The sequence below is a fragment of the Arachis ipaensis genome, chromosome B1 (assembly GCF_059453495.1).
Source record: "Arachis ipaensis isolate K30076 ecotype BB chromosome B1, ASM5945349v1, whole genome shotgun sequence".
Taxonomy (NCBI): domain Eukaryota; kingdom Viridiplantae; phylum Streptophyta; class Magnoliopsida; order Fabales; family Fabaceae; genus Arachis; species Arachis ipaensis.
In genome coordinates this window covers 74,606,701-74,622,700 of record NC_142436.1, presented here as the reverse complement: position 1 = coordinate 74,622,700, position 16,000 = coordinate 74,606,701, and the positions used below count along the sequence as shown (strand labels likewise).

The window sequence follows — 16,000 nt, the reverse complement described above, 5'->3', positions numbered from 1 at the left end:
TCAGGATATCCGACCTCTTCTCAAAAGAGCTCGGCCAAATCGACAGGAAAGCCCAGTAAAGGGCCCAAATAGAGAAACACGACCCAAATTCAAAGGCAGTCTAAGCCTATAGAGATAAAGGCGGTTCCCTTGAAGATAAGCTGACCTTACCCAAAGATAAGATAAGATAAGATAAGATAACTAACTTATCTTATCTAAAAAGGTCACTCCACACTATTATAAATACATTGGAGCACCCAGGTATAACTCATACTCTGATTCTACTAGAAAAACCTGCTTAATACCCTTGCTAACTTAAGCATCGGAGTCCCTTGTAGGTACTACCCACCCTCCGGTGACGAAGGATCAGCAGTGCAACCAATCCAATAAGTTGGACACGACAGCTCCGGCCGCCACCCACCAGCCGGATACTATTATAATGACTAATAACACAAAATATTAAGGTTTAAAATACTTAAATTCCACATAAGAATAGTCATGATCCATCACTAATAACACAAAATATTAATTGTGTATGATGACCGGGCCACCGGGCCGACTTTGGGTGACCCGAGCTATGGCCCAGACCCGACCCTAAACCCGACGAAATCACACCAAATTAGTCCTTAAAGTGTTTGGGACCGGGCCGGGCCTTCGGGCCGGGCCGGGTCTGTGCACCCCTATCGTCCGAGATCAACCTACAGTTTCAGGTAACCCTCGGAACATTGGTGCCGTTGCCGGGGAACTTGGAAGTCATCCCATCACCATGGCGGACGACCATGACAACGACCACGATTCAAATCTAGAGGATAGAACACCGCACAAAAATGCGGGCAATATGCTGAAAGATACCCCGGAATCTAACGATGACAAAAACTCATCAAATCCAGGAGTAATAGAAGCACTTCAAGATCGTTTAAAAAGCAACTTGAAAAAGAAACCCAGCACCAACGAGAAGTTGGGAAGGATCTACAAAGAGAGGTAAGGCGACGCCGAGAATTAGAAGATAAAATTCTAAAACTCGAAGCCGATCTCAAAGCCAAAGCTACTCGGTCCACCCCTGAGGATAACTCTCGCAAAGATCAAGATCCATTCACTAGGGAAATCATGAAGACCAAAATCCCCAAGGACTTCAAACTTCCGGATATGACTTTATACGATGGCACTACAGATCCCAACCATCACCTCAGCAATTTCAGAAGTAGAATGTACCTCACCGACGCCTCAGATGTAGTTCGCTGCAAAGCTTTTCCAACGACTCTCACAAAGACAACAATTAGATGGTTCGACAACCTACCTCCGAAGTCCATCTCAAGCTTTGATGACTTAGCCAAAAAGTTCCTGGCCAGATTCTCCATCCAAAAAGATAAGGCTAAGCACGCCCCCAGCCTATTAGGGATCAAGCAAGGAGATCGGGAAATCCTTCGCAACTACATGGAAATATTCAACAAAATATGCCTAGACATACAAAGCCTACCAACAGAGGACGCCATCATGGGCCTCATGAATGGCCTAAGAGAGGGACCTTTTAGCCAATCTATATCAAAGAAGTACCCCACATCTCTGGACGAAGTGCAGGAACGAGCAGAAAAATATATCAACATGGAAGAAAATTCTCAACTAGGAGACACCTCAAAATCTGGATTTGCCTACCGAGACAAAGATAAAGAGTCCAAAAAGAAGGAAGAACGACAAAGGGAAAAAATTAAAAAATATCATAATTACACCCCTCTTAGGGTGTCCCTAGTGGATGTTTACAAAGAAGTCTGCCACACAGAAAAAATACCCCCAGCTCGACCACTCAAAGGCAAAAGAGGAGGAGGAAACTGGAATGAATATTATGAATACCATCGAGTCCGTGGACACTCCACCAACGAATGCTTTGACTTAAAAAATGTCATTGAAAAATTAGTGAGGGAAGGAAAACTAGATCGGTATATGGCCACCCGGGACAATGAGCAAAGAAAAAGGAGAAGAGACGAGGAGGTTGGACGAACCGAGCGATCACCTCGAACGCCAGAAAGACATGTCCATATGATACACGGAGGGTTCGCAGGAGGAGGAATCTCCAAATCATCTCGCAAAAGATATCTCAAAGAAGTATATCATGTCGGAGGAAAGGAGGAAGCACCCAACATCCCCGCAATTACGTTTACCAAGGAAGATGCATCCGGCATCATCTCAGGACAAGACGATCCCATGGTCATCACCATTATACTGGCAAATGCAAATCTCCACCACACACTAATAGACCGAGGGAGCTCCGCCGACATCTTATTCAAAACTGCCTTCGACAAGCTCGGCCTAGAAGATAAAGAACTCAAAGCATATCCAAACAGCCTGTTCGGACTGGGAGACACTCCAGTGCAACCACTGGGATACGTCCCTGACGTGGCGGAAATTGGAGAGTTAAGAAATTATTATAAGAGATACGTTGCAAGTACAGTTCTTAAACAACCTAAAATCCGTTTATCAATTTAGAAGGGTTGTCACAAAATTAAAATTAAAATTAAAATACTGGGAGTATGAATCCCATGTCATCTCCCAACGAGTTGCAGAAAGATGTGCTACTTTATTAATCAGACGTTTTCAAAAATGGGTTGAGTTGATAAACATGAAATTAAATCAGAGAAATTATGTAATTTTAATAAAAACCTTGACTGGGAGTAGATTAAATTATGTGCTTCTTCCTGTGATTGAGCTTCTTCTTCTTCAGCCATGTCCTGTATGTCCTCTTCCTCCTCAACATCTTCTATTTCTACTACCTCTTCAGCTGAGGCGTGTTCTGGTGGGCTTGGCTCCTCCTGATTCCTAACTTGCAATGTGGTTCCGGACCTTAGGGTGATGGCATTAATGCCACCCTTTGGATTGGGTACGATAATGGTTGAGAGGGGATTCCACTAGAGCTCAAAGGCTAGTTATTGGAGTTATTCATTGATCCAATCTGTGAGACAAGAGCTTGCAAGGTAGAGTTCAGACCATTTAGAGTAGAAGTAAGGTTATTTTCCATGGCCTGTTGTCTCCGATCAATAGATTGTAGTAATTCATCATTAGAAGATGAAGAAGGACAAGTGATCTGAGAGGTTTACTATTGGTTGTGCTGTGATCCTTGGAATTACCTCAGGTAAGGTGCTCTGTAAGGCTGGTTCTGGTTCTGCTGCCTGTTGTTATTATTATTCCACCTCTGATTTCCCTGATTGTCTCTGCCTCCTCTGTTATTATTGTCCCTCTAATTCTGGTTAGAATTATCTCTCCAATTCTGGTTAGAATTGTCCTACCATCCATGGCTGTAACTGCCACCTTGATTGTACCCTTGGTTGGGACGGTCATAGAAGTTATGAGTGGCTGCCACGGTGTTGTCTTCCTGCTGGAGCTGGGGACATTCATCAGTATAATGGCTATAATCAGCACAGATTCTGCAAACTCTCTGTGGGACTAACTGTTGGCTTTGCTGTGGTGGAGAAGGTTGAGCTTGCTGAACTTGTTGTTAATTCAATTACATCTGCTTCAGTAAGTTGGTCATTTCACAGATACTCTGAGTTAGAGCAACAGTCTCTCTGCTAGAGGATACTTCTGCAACAGCTTTTGAACGGCCTTGTTTCTGCTTGTGATTCAGAGTAGATTCAGCTAAGTCGCTAATCAATTGCCATGCCTCATCAGTGGTCTTGTACTTTTTCATAGACCCATTGCTAGCACTTTCCAATGTGGTCTTATCTTGGGGCCTCATGCCCTGTGTGATATAGCCGAGCAACACTATCTTGTCAATCATATGGTGGGGACATGCTTTCAGAAGATGGTTGAAGCGCTCCCAGTATTCACAGAGAGTCTCAGATTCATCCTGAACAATCATGGAAATGTCTTTCCTTAGTTTGTCAGTAACTTTAGCTGGGAAGAATTTTTCCAAAAATTCTCTTCTGAGCGTTCCCAGTCAGAAACAGTTGCTGCAGGTTAAGTGTAGTACCACTCTCTCGCCTTTTCCTCAAGAGAGAATGGGAAGGCTTTTAACAAAATTGAAGTTTCATCTGCACCATCACGCCTGATAGTAGAACAGGCTGCTTGGAAATCTCTCAGGTGCTTGATAGGCTCTTGAGCAGGTAAGCCATGAAACTTAGGCATCAAATTGAACAGTGCAGTCTTTATTTCAAAGTCTGTAGCCACTGCTGGGTGATGCGCTTGAAATGGTTGCATTGTAAAATCAGTGGCTCCAGCCTCCTAGATAGTAATTCTCCTAGGTGCTGCCATGTCACATACACATAAATCAACCGAATCAGCAGAAAGGGAGCTTGTATCTTCCTCAAGTGACATTTCAGATTCGCCCTCAGAGAAGACTAATCGATGCCGAGCTTGCCTTATTCATGAGATAGTTCTTTCAATCTCAGGATCAAATACAGGTAAGCTTGGATCAGGAAGTGAACGCGTCATTTAACGAAAGAAACATGTAGCTCATAGTAGCAAAAATAAAATAAAATACAAATAAATAAATTCTAATCAATAATTTAGCACTCTATTGCAACTCCCCGGCAATGGCGCCAAAAATTGACGTGGCGGAAATTGGCGAGTTAAGAAATTATTATAAGAGATACGTTGCAAGTACAGTTCTTAACCAACCGAAAATCCGTTTATCAATTTAGAAGGGTTGTCACAAAATTAAAATTAAAATTAAAATACTGGGAGTATGAATCCCAGGTCGTCTCCCAACGAGTTGCAGAAAGATGTGCTACTTTATTAATCAGACGTTTTCAAAAATGGGTTGAGTTGATAAACAGGAAATTAAATCAGAGAAATTATGTAATTTTAATAAAAACCTTGACTGGGAGTAGATTAGTTGGAAGCCATATTCTTGTTGGAGTACTCTCAAGATTAATTGATAATTGAAGGTTGTTCTGCTTAGTTACCCTTTACTAGGTAGAGGAAAGTCAAGCAAGTTGGAAAGCTATTTCTAATCACAAGTCCTAATCTTCTCCCTTGAGAAGGACTAGTGTCAGTGATTAAAAGGATCAATTAAAATAAAAATAATTCTTGTATAAATAAATTCTAGAAATAATTCAAGAGTAACTCTGAGTAAATAAAGGACATGAAAGAGTAAGTGACAAGTAAGGAAACAAACTAGAATGACGAAGTCTTGACGGAGGCAATAACTCTTCTCAATGTTCCAATCTAAAAAGCAATAAAATCAAATCCTAAGAACTATCAATGTGTAGAGAGAAAACCTAGAGGAGAGGTAAAATCAGATCTAAAACTAAAATTATGCAGAATGAATGTTGTCCCCTGGCTCTAATCTGCTTTTCTGGGCCGAAAACTGGGTCAAAACAGGGCCCAAAATCGCCCCCAGCGAATTCTGCAGATTCTGCAGATCGCGCATGTCACGCGATCGCGTCATCCAGCGTTTTGCCTTGCCACGCGTGCGCGTCGTCCACGCCTTCGCATCAGTGGTGCAGTTTCCAATCCACGCGGTCGCGTGAGCCATGCGTCCGCGTCACTGCAATTTCCTCTATATCGCGCGGTCGCGTGAGCCATGCGCCCGCGTCACTTCTCGCTGGTCATCTCCTTAATTTCTTGTGTTCCTTCCATTTTTGCAAGCTTCTTTTCTAATCTCCAAGTCATTCATGCCCTATAAAACCTGAAACACTTAACACAGAGATCACGGCATTGAATGGAATAAAGGAGAATTAAAATACACAATTAAAAGTCTCTAAGAAGCAAATTTTCAACCATAAAGTATTTTTAGGAAGGAATTATCAATGCATGCTTGTTTAATAAATAAGTGGGTAAAGATTTGATAAAACCACAGAATTAAACACAATATAAACCATAAAATAATGGTTTATCAACCTCCCCACACTTAGATATTAGCATGTCCTCATGCTTAGTTGAAGGAGATAAAATAAATGAGTAGGAACATGTAAAACTCATGCAATGCAATGCAACCTATATATGTGAATGCAACTATATGATTTTTGTTCACTTGGTTAAAAGTGAATAAGCTCTTCAAGACAATCACAAATCAAATACCACTAATTCAATTCTTATATAGTAAGAACAGATAAAAATGCAAGAAGGTAGCTCATGAAAGCAGGGAATATAGAATTTAAGCATTGAACCCTCACTGATGATGTATGTATGCTCTAATCTCTCTAGTGTATAGGGTAATCACTCTATCCTTCTCTAATCATGCTTTCTAATTTTTGTTCTTCACCTAACCAATCAACAACATTTAATATACCAATGCAAACATCATGAGGTCTTTTCAAGGTTGTAATGGGGCGAAGGTAAGGGTAAGGATACATATATGATTAAGTAAGCTTTATAAATTGAATCTTTAATTATCCTGAGCTTTAACCCACACATATGTACATTTTATATAACTTAAATCTCATACCTAGCTACCCAAAATTTCTCTTTGGCATTCCTTACTCATGTATCAACTTTTTATTTTAATTTTATCATACATGCATTGCTCTTTGAATTCTTAACTTAACATTGGGGTAATTTTGTCCCCTTAATTAATTATTGAATATTTTTGGATTTATTTATTTATTTATTTATTTTTTGAACATAAATGTAAAAATAAACATAGCGTATCAATGCACATAGAATTTTAATTCTTATAGTTTCACATGAGTAGGTACCCAAATTCTCATTATATCATCATGACACATTCCCTTATTATCTTTTGTTCCCACAATTTTCCCATACTTAATTAACACACAATTCTATCTTAAGCTAACCAAAGATTCAATTGGGATATAAAATTATTTTTCCGCTTAAGGCTAGTAATGTGGTAAAATGCAGAATAAATGTGATTTAAAGGCTCAAAGTGGCTAACAAAGGTAATTGAAAGGGTAGGCTTAATTTGGATAAGTGAGCTAAACAAATAATGGCCTCAATTATGTGCAAGCATATAAATATATTAAACATTGGACATATAGGATGAAATAAAATACAGATTACAATCATAGAGAAGTAAACACACAAGAACAAAATAATTATGGTTAAATAATGTAACCATGTATAAAAGCTCAAAGTCTCACAGGTTGTGTGTTCTTTAGCTCAAAAATCATGTTCCAAATACAACTTCAAGCAGATTTAACATAAAAGTTTTAATTAAAATTAGTGAAATTTTGATCTAAAAATAGGGTCTTAGAAGAAACTTATTGTCTTTTCAATCAAGTAGAACATGCATGCAACTAATCTATTACAATGCAATTTATCCTATTCTACAAAAGAAAAACTAACTAAATATCCAATTTTATTGGTGTTAGGTGATGCATTCGCATATTTGCTATTTTAACTAGTTAGTTTAGTTAAATTTAGTTCAATTTCGTTCATTATTACTAAAATAAACAAGCAATTTTGTGAGTTTTTCGCCATGCATCCATGAACCAAGAAATAAGTGAAATTTGGCATAATTCATGCAAATGACTCAAGGAGTTTATATATAAGTTGATGTGAATGATTTCCTTGAAAATTATTGCATAAGATGGCAAGACTTTGAGGAAGATTCTTTAGTTTACGTTAGGTGATGAAGAAAGAAGAATTTGAGCAAGAAAGATTGGGGATATAGCAAGCTTGGCAAGGAGGAAGAGACTTGGGCGTTGCCAACGTGCATTATCACTTGAGTGTTTGGCAATAACGCCAAGTAGCCCTGGAAGGTGAATTTGAAGCCTCAAGCAAGTTGCCAACGCCACCAACAAGGGCGTGTTTGGTGACAACTCCAGCAGCAAGAAGGCTTGGATAGGAAGGGTGTGAAGCACGTTGCCAACGTCAAATTCTGAAGGCGTGTTCCTTGGCAACGTAGCAAGCAACCTTGGAGAGCTAGTCTAAAGCCTCGAGCACGTTGCCAGCCTAGAGATAAGGGGTGTGTTTGAGGACAACGCAGGCAAACAACGCTGAATAGAAGACTTGGCCCAGGAAAGGGAGATGCACGTTGCCAACGCCAAGTTCTGAAGACGTGTTCCTTGGAAACGTAGCAAGCAAAGCTTGGTGCCATAGGGAAGGCTCGAGCACGTTGTTGGGCTGGGAGAGCATGGGCATGTTCCAAGGCAACGCCAAGCAAGGAGGCAGCCCTGGAGAAACCAGCACGTTGCCAACTTGGAAGAAAGGGGGCGTGTTCAGCAACAACTCCAGCGAACTTGGCAGCCTGACCTTACCTTCTTCAAGGATGCATAACTTGAGCTACAAAGCTCCAAAGGAAGTGATTTCAGTGGCATTGGAAAGTAGACATCAAGAGCTTTCCAACCATATATCATAGTATGGGGTTAGCATTCATTTGAAGCTTCAAAAGCTGGCTTCATTTGGAGCCTCAGAAAGGAGCACGTTGCCAACGTGGGTTCATTGGCGTGTTCATTGGCAACGCAGCAAACTTGGAGCTAGGAAGCAACCACGAGCACGTTGCTAACTTGGAGTTATAAGGGCGTGTTCATCAACAACGCTAGCAGCTAGGCAACCTTGGAATGAAGCAACCCACGTTGGCAACTTGAAAGAACAAAGGAGTGTTTGCCAAAAACGCTGGTGAGCTGGACAGCCTGACTCTACCTCCTTCAATGGAGTATATCTTGAGCTACAAAGCTTCAAATGAGATGATTACAACAGAATTTGAAAGTAGACATCCAGAGCTTTACAACGATATATCATGGTATGGGTTTGACATTAGTTTGAAGCTTCAAAATCGGGCCTCATTTGGAACCTCAGAAACTGAGCACGTTGGCAACTTGGAATCCAAGTTGGCAACGCCCTTGCTAAAATTTGGCTCCATGGGAGGCATAACCCACGTTGCCAACTTGGGGAAGGTGAAGACGTGTTTGCTAGCAACGCCTGTGAAGCTTAGCACCCTTAGAAGGTAACCCACGTTGCCAACTTGAGAATGTGAAGGCGTGTTTGTCAAAAACGCCGGCAACCCTGGCAGCCGGACCTTGTCATCTTCAATGGAGCATAACTTGAGCTACAGAGATCCAATCGAGGTGCTTCTAGTTGCGTTGAAAAGCTGACATTCAGAACTTTCCAACCATATATAATAGTCGATAGTGAAGCACAAAATTAAAGCTTAAACCAGGGGCAACTTTGGTCATCAAAACTGAAACCAAGAAGAAGAAGAGCCAAGTTGTTAGCAACAACTTGGGCTAGCAACGCCCATCTCTCCAAATAACTCCCAGCCCAGGAAATCCATGAGCACGTTGCCAACGTGCATTTACATAGGCGTGTTGGCCAAAAACGTGGTGCTACAATTTCATTGAGAAGCTAGCTAATCCAACCTCAAGCAAGCAAAGCCCATAAATCTCAACCAATCAAGGCCACAAGAATCATCTAGAATAGTTAATTTTCATTTTGTTTTGTAATTTGTTTTTAATTTCATTTCAATTTGTAATTTAGGGATGCCTATATAAAGGCCATAGTTTCATAGAATTAAGAGCTCTCTCTTAGATTTTTTTTAGACTTTTTATTTTTTTTACTTTTTGGACACTTAGACATTTTTCTAGCATTTTTATTCTCTACTTTTTCTCACCGGTTTTCTATTTTTTGTTTTTCTAGCAACTTTGAATTATAGTTTTAAGAACTTCTTCTTCTTCTTCTTCTTCATTCTTCTCTACACTTAGTTTAATTTTCATCTATTGCAATTGTTGTTGAAATTGGAGCTATGATTCACTAAACCCCATTTTCATTAGGGGGAAGAGCTCTGTTTATTTGAATGAATTGATAACTCTTCTTCTCCTTCTTAATTCAAGTGGTTAATCCAAGAGGAAACTCTTGTTCTTCAAAGATTCAATCACCATCGAGAGAGGGATTAATCTATATGAATTATGTGGTGAATTTGGGAAAGGAGCCACATAATTCAGTTTAGAGTTCATCCTTTCATGATTTCCTTGATCAATAAACTTTGGTTGGTATGTGAGATGTAACCTCCCTTAGTTGAGATTCTGGAAGTTGTGTGGCTTGGATTAGAAATTGAACTTCATCTCTTCTCATGAACAATTAGATCACGAGAGTGGCAATTGGTTGTGTTGAGAGAAATTGAGTTACCAAGGGATTGGGACTCAATTACCCACAAGTTGCCATGGATCTATACCCATGATTGAGAAGGAATTGATCAACATCAATTCAGGAGAATTTGCATCTCTGATCCCTAATGATCCTCTCTATCATCAATTCTCATTTGTTTTGCTCTTTAGTTGTTTGAATATCCATTACCCAATTCCCTTCTACATTCTTGCAATTCATTATTCTTGTCATTTGCATTCTGTTTCTATATTTCTTGCTATTTACTCTTATGCTTTTTAAAATTCTGCAATCTTTACTTTCTTGCAATTTATCTTTAATGTCATTTAAGTTTCTTGCATTTTAAGTTTCAGTTATTTACTTTCATCTTCTTTCTCTCTTCTAGTTCTTTAAATTCCTTGCCATTTAAATTTTTGCAATTATGTTCAAAAAATCACAAATCTCATGAAATCAAAACCATGTTTGCTTGACTAAATCTACCATTTAACTAAAGTTGCTTAATCTACCAATCTCCGTGGGATCGACCTCTCTCTTAGTGAGTTTTATTACTTGATACGACCCGGTATACTTGCCGGTAATTACGTGAAACATTAATTTTTCGCGTATCAAGTTTTTGGCGCCGTTGCTGGGGATTGGAAAAGATTGACAATGATTCAGTGAATGGTAGTTTAGATTAAGCATTTTCTTTGTTTTTGCTTTGTACAGTTCTTTTAATTTTTTTTTATTTTCTTTTTGACACTAAGGTGTTTGTGTTATTGTCTCACTAAGAAACTCTTCTCTGTGACATGAATTTCAATTTTATTTGGTGTTGTGTTTTACAAAATTCAAATAGAGTTCAACTCATCTTGTGATCAAACAAATTTTCTGGGATATCACCCACCATTACCAACTGACTATTCTAATGGTGGTTAGGAATATTACCAAGAAATTACAGATCCTGAGCACTCCAATCCATGGAGATATGCTTCAGAACCACAAGATGAGCAAGAGAATCATATGGGATATTTCTCACCACCACAAAATGATTCAAGTCATTATTCTAATGGTGGCTGGGAATATCGCCAAGAAATTGCAAATTCTGAGCACTCCAATACATGGAGATTTGCTCCAGAGCCACAAATTGATCAAGCTAATCACATGAGATGTTGTCCAGAACCAAAAAATGATTTATATCATTACCCTCATGGTGCTTGGGCATATCAACAAGAGTGTGAACAATCAAGTGAAATGAATTTTCTCCCAGAACCACAAAGTGACTCATACTGTTATGACAATTACACAAACTATGGCTGGGAAGGAAATTTTAATGATTCATTTGATTGTGCTGTCAATACATACATGGAAGATTGCTCTCCGTGGCCACAAAATGATTCTCACTCTGAAGAATTCTACAATGATTCACATTGTGGATGGGAGGATCAAAATCAGAGAACACTCAATGTGTCATACTCCATTAATCAAGAGCCATCATCACTTGAGCAAACCATCAATTCATTTATGTAAAATTATCCAACCTCAATTCCCATTTCTTCACTTGAAAATTCTTCCTCACTTGATTATGTCCCAACACAAAGTCTCCTCCAAGATCCACACCATTCATTCCACCAACCACAAAACTTATTCCACAATTCACAAGATTCATTCTATACCACTCAAAACAACCTCACCACAAAACATCCATATCCACAAAATTTATCTCAACCTTCATCTCTTGAACTAGTAGCTGAGGACCTCCTTCAAAAGTCCAGAGAACTATTGGAAAGACAAGAACAATCTTGGAAAGGGCAAGAAATCCTCTTCAAGAAGATGGATGGGTATTTAGAGCAAATAAGGAGAAACTTAGAACTATCAAATAGTGAGGATGAAGACCAAATTGTGGGTGAGAAAGTGGAAAAACAAAATGAGGAAACCTCTGTATCAAGTGAAAGTTCAATGGAAAAGGAGGTTGTGGAGGTGTTTGAACCTGTGGCTTCATATTCACAAAAGCCAATTGACATGACAAGGGAACATGAAAACTCACAACTCTCTCAAACTTCCCTGAAACAAAATGGCTCAACAATTGAATCCATGATTGAAATATATGAAGAGGAGATGAAGAAATCTTGGGAAGATCAACAAACCTCCTCCATGAAAGAGCTATTAAAACAAATGTTGAGTGTAAAAAAAGAAGTGGAAGAACAAGAAAGTGAGGAAGACACTCAAGAGAAGTCACACTCAAGTGAAGCAGAGAAGTACACAGAGGAAGAGCTCATTGAACCACTATTACAAGGAACTCTTGATGAAAAGAAGACTCCAACAATCACACAACCACCAAGACTTGGATTCAAGGAAGTGAAGGCAATTAACAAAAGTACCAAGAAGAGGATTGTGACCAAGTTACCAAGGACAATATTCATGAAGAAAAAAGGGTCAACCATAAGCAACCCTCCCCCTGATCCAGCAAGCAAGCTCAATCAAGCCATTAACAAAAGAAAGCTTGCTGAGGAGAGGCCAAGACAGGGGCCACTAGCTGAATTTTCTCCCCCCTTAAGGTCATTCCTATTAACAAACTGGAAGAAGAGGAAGAAAGTGAACAACATGTCAACCATAGGTATAATTTCTCTTCTCTGCTTTGTTTTCGTTCTTTGTTTTATTTAAATTCAATAAATTGGCATATGGTTACATTCTAAGTTTGGTGTTGCCTTACAATAAATTGTTTTCAATCTTTTTGGATGATTGCATCAAATCAAAAATGAAAGTGACACACCAAGATTCTAAGTTTGGTGTGCCACTTATTTTCTATGCAATTTATTCAAGCAACACTGCTTGTCTGCATAATCATAATGCCTCTGCAGTTTTATTTTTCTCTTTTGATTTGACACTTTTTCATTCTACTTGCTTTAGTTATTTTTCTATCTTTAAATGCTTTCATTTAGTTTGCTTATTAACTGTTTTTGTTAATACATTACCAAGAAATCCTTATTCATGATAGATTCTTAGATTGGGGATTGTATTTAACATACAACAGTTTCATTTGCTTAGTTTTAATTCAAATAAATTGACATATGATTGCATCCTAAGTTTGGTGTTGCTATGCAACAAAATTTGTTTCCAATCTTTACTGGATACTTGCATTAATTCCAAGTGAAAGTGTCACACTAAGTTTGGTGTGCCACTTATCTTTTATGCAATGTATTGTGCTCACCTTCTTAGGTTTGCAATCAAAATGTCTCTGTCTCTTGTGCCTTAATTGTTATCTTTAATTTTGCTCACTTGAAACACATGTGCTACTAATGTTTCATTGTGTAAGACATTCATGATCTATCTTTGCCCCATAGCCACGGTTCTAATTGTTGCTTGAGGACAAGCAATCATTCTAAGTTTGGTGTGGGAAGGGAAAGAAAAGGAGGAAAAGGACAACAATAGAGAAGATAAATTACAAGGTTGTAAAGTTCTTTTTCCTCTCATTTGTTTCCAGCACTTTAAATTGCATGATTGTCTTATTACCTTCTCTGTATACATGTGTGGTATGAATAGGCATAGTTTGATTTCTAAATTGCAACATGCTGCTGTGACATTATGACTACCAACTTGAGTTTTGTGAATACAAAAGCAATAAAGTATCATGATCTTAAACAAACAAGGAATTAAAGAAGAATTTAGTATGTGCATACAAGTATTGGAAAGCTAGTATGATTGATTGTTGCTCAAGTACATTAGATTTTATTTAATTAAAGTTTTCATCTAAGACATTTTGTGAAATATTTTGAAAATCATGAAAACCTTGAAGAAGCAAATGCAATTAAGGCAAGAAAAGAAAAAGGGAAAGAATGAGAAAGCTGAAGGCTCTGAGTACCAATGACAATTTCATTGTTATGTACTTGTGGTGTTTATGTATCAAGTAAAATACTTGAAAACAAAACACTTAGAAGTCAAGGCTAGGCTCAAGTGCAAAAGCACTCCCTCAAAGCTCAAGGCTCTGAGCATCAATGATTAGAGAGTCAAGAAAAGAAATAAATGAGCTTAATGAAGTCCTCTAATTAAATGCTTGTGGTGCTTATGTATCAAGTGGTAATACTTGAAAACAAAGCATTTAGAGTCGTAGTTTTGTTATCAACTCATGGGGCAAAGCACCCAAAAGGAGAAGCTAATAAGAAAATCAAAAGCTTGTTTCAAGGAAGAAATATAAGAAAAAGATTTCATAAATTGAGCTAGATAGAAGCATCAATCATTTACATTTCTTTTGTGATTGTAGCATGCTTAGAAAACTAGCTTACCATGAACATTGAGTTGCTATTCTTCTTACCTTGGATTGTCAATCTCTATTGCATGATTCTTTTCTTGCTTGAGGACAAGCAAGGTTTAAGTTTGGTGTTGTGATGCATTCGCATATTTGCTATTTTAACTAGTTAGTTTAGTTAAATTTAGTTCAATTTCGTTCATTATTACTAAAATAAGCAAGCAATTTTGTGAGTTTTTCTCCATGCATCCATGAACCAAGAACTAAGTGAAATTTGGCATAATTCATGCAAATGACTCAAGGAGTTTATATATAAGTTGATGTGAATGATTCCCTTAAAAATTATTGCATAAGATGGCAAGACTTTGAGGAAGATTCTTTGGTTTACGTTAGGTGATGAAGAAAGAAGAATTTGAGCAAGAAAGATTGGGAATATAGCAAGCTTGGCAAGGAGGAAGAGACTTGGGCGTTGCCAACGTGCATTATCACTTGAGTGTTTGGCAATAACGCCAAGTAGCCCTGGAAGGTGAATTTGAAGCCTCAAGCAAGTTGCCAACGCCACCAACAAGGGCGTGTTTGGTGACAACTCCAGCAGCAAGAAGGCTTGGATAGGAAGGGTGTGAAGCACCTTGCCAATGCCAAATTCTGAAGGCGTGTTCCTTGGCAACGCAGCAAGCAACCTTGGGGAGCTAGTCCAAAGCCTCGAGCACGTTGCCAGCTTAGAGATGAGGGGCGTGTTTGAGGACAACATAGGCAAACAACGCTGAATAGAAGACTTGGCCCAGGAAAGGGAGATGCACGTTGCCAACGCCAAGTTCTGAAGGCGTGTTCCTTGGCAACGTAGCAAGCAAAGCTTGGTGCCATAGGGAAGGCTCGAGCACGTTGTTGGGCAGGGAGAGCATGGGCGTGTTCCAAGGCAACGCCAAGTAAGGAAGCAGCCCTGGAGAAACCAGCACATTGCCAACTTGGAAGAAAGGGGGCGTGTTCAGCAACAACTCCAGCGAACTTGGCAGCCTGACCTTACCTTCTTCAAGGATGCATAACTTGAGCTAAAAAGCTCCAAAAGAAGTGATTCCACTGGCATTAAAAAGTAGACATCAAGATCTTTCCAACCATATATCATAGTATGGGGTTAGCATTCATTTGAAGCTTCAAAAGCTGGCTTCATTTGGAGCTTCAGAAAGGAGCACGTTGCCAACGTGGGTTCATTGGCGTGTTCATTGGCAACGCAGCAAACTTGGAGCTAGGAAGCAACCACGAGCACGTTGCTAATTTGGAGTTATAAGGGCGTGTTCATCAACAACGCTAGCAGCTAGTCAACTTGGAATGAAGCAACCCACGTTGGCAACTTGAAAGAACAAAGGAGTGTTTGCCAAAAACGCTGGTGAGCTGGACAGCCTGACCTTACCTCCTTCAATGGAGTATATCTTGAGCTACAAAGCTCCAAATGAGGTGATTTTAACGGAATTTGAAAGTAGACATCCAGAGCTTTCCAATGATATATCATGATATGGGTTTGACATTATTTTCAAGCTTCAAAATCGGGCCTCATTTGGAACCTCAGAAACTGAGCACGTTGGCAACTTGGAATCCAAGTTGGCAACGCCCTTGCTAAAATTTGGCTCCATGGGAGGCATAACCCACGTTGCCAACTTGGGGAAGGTGAAGACGTGTTTGCTAGCAACGCCTGTGAAGCTTAGCACCCTTAGAAGGTAACCCACGTTGCCAACTTGAGAATGTGAAGGCGTGTTTGTCAAAAACGCCGGCAACCCTAGCAACCGGACCTTGTCATCTTCAATGGAGCATAAC

General features: G+C 39.3%; 1 non-coding gene across 1 annotated transcript; it reads left to right on the top strand.

Moving 5' to 3' along the window:
- The first annotated feature begins 3,742 nt into the window (after positions 1-3,742).
- LOC148577054 (small nucleolar RNA R71) lies at positions 3,743-3,850 on the top strand. Its single transcript, XR_015903358.1, has one exon. It is a non-coding gene; the product is annotated as a small nucleolar RNA R71 (small nucleolar RNA).
- The last annotated feature ends 12,150 nt before the right edge of the window (positions 3,851-16,000 follow it).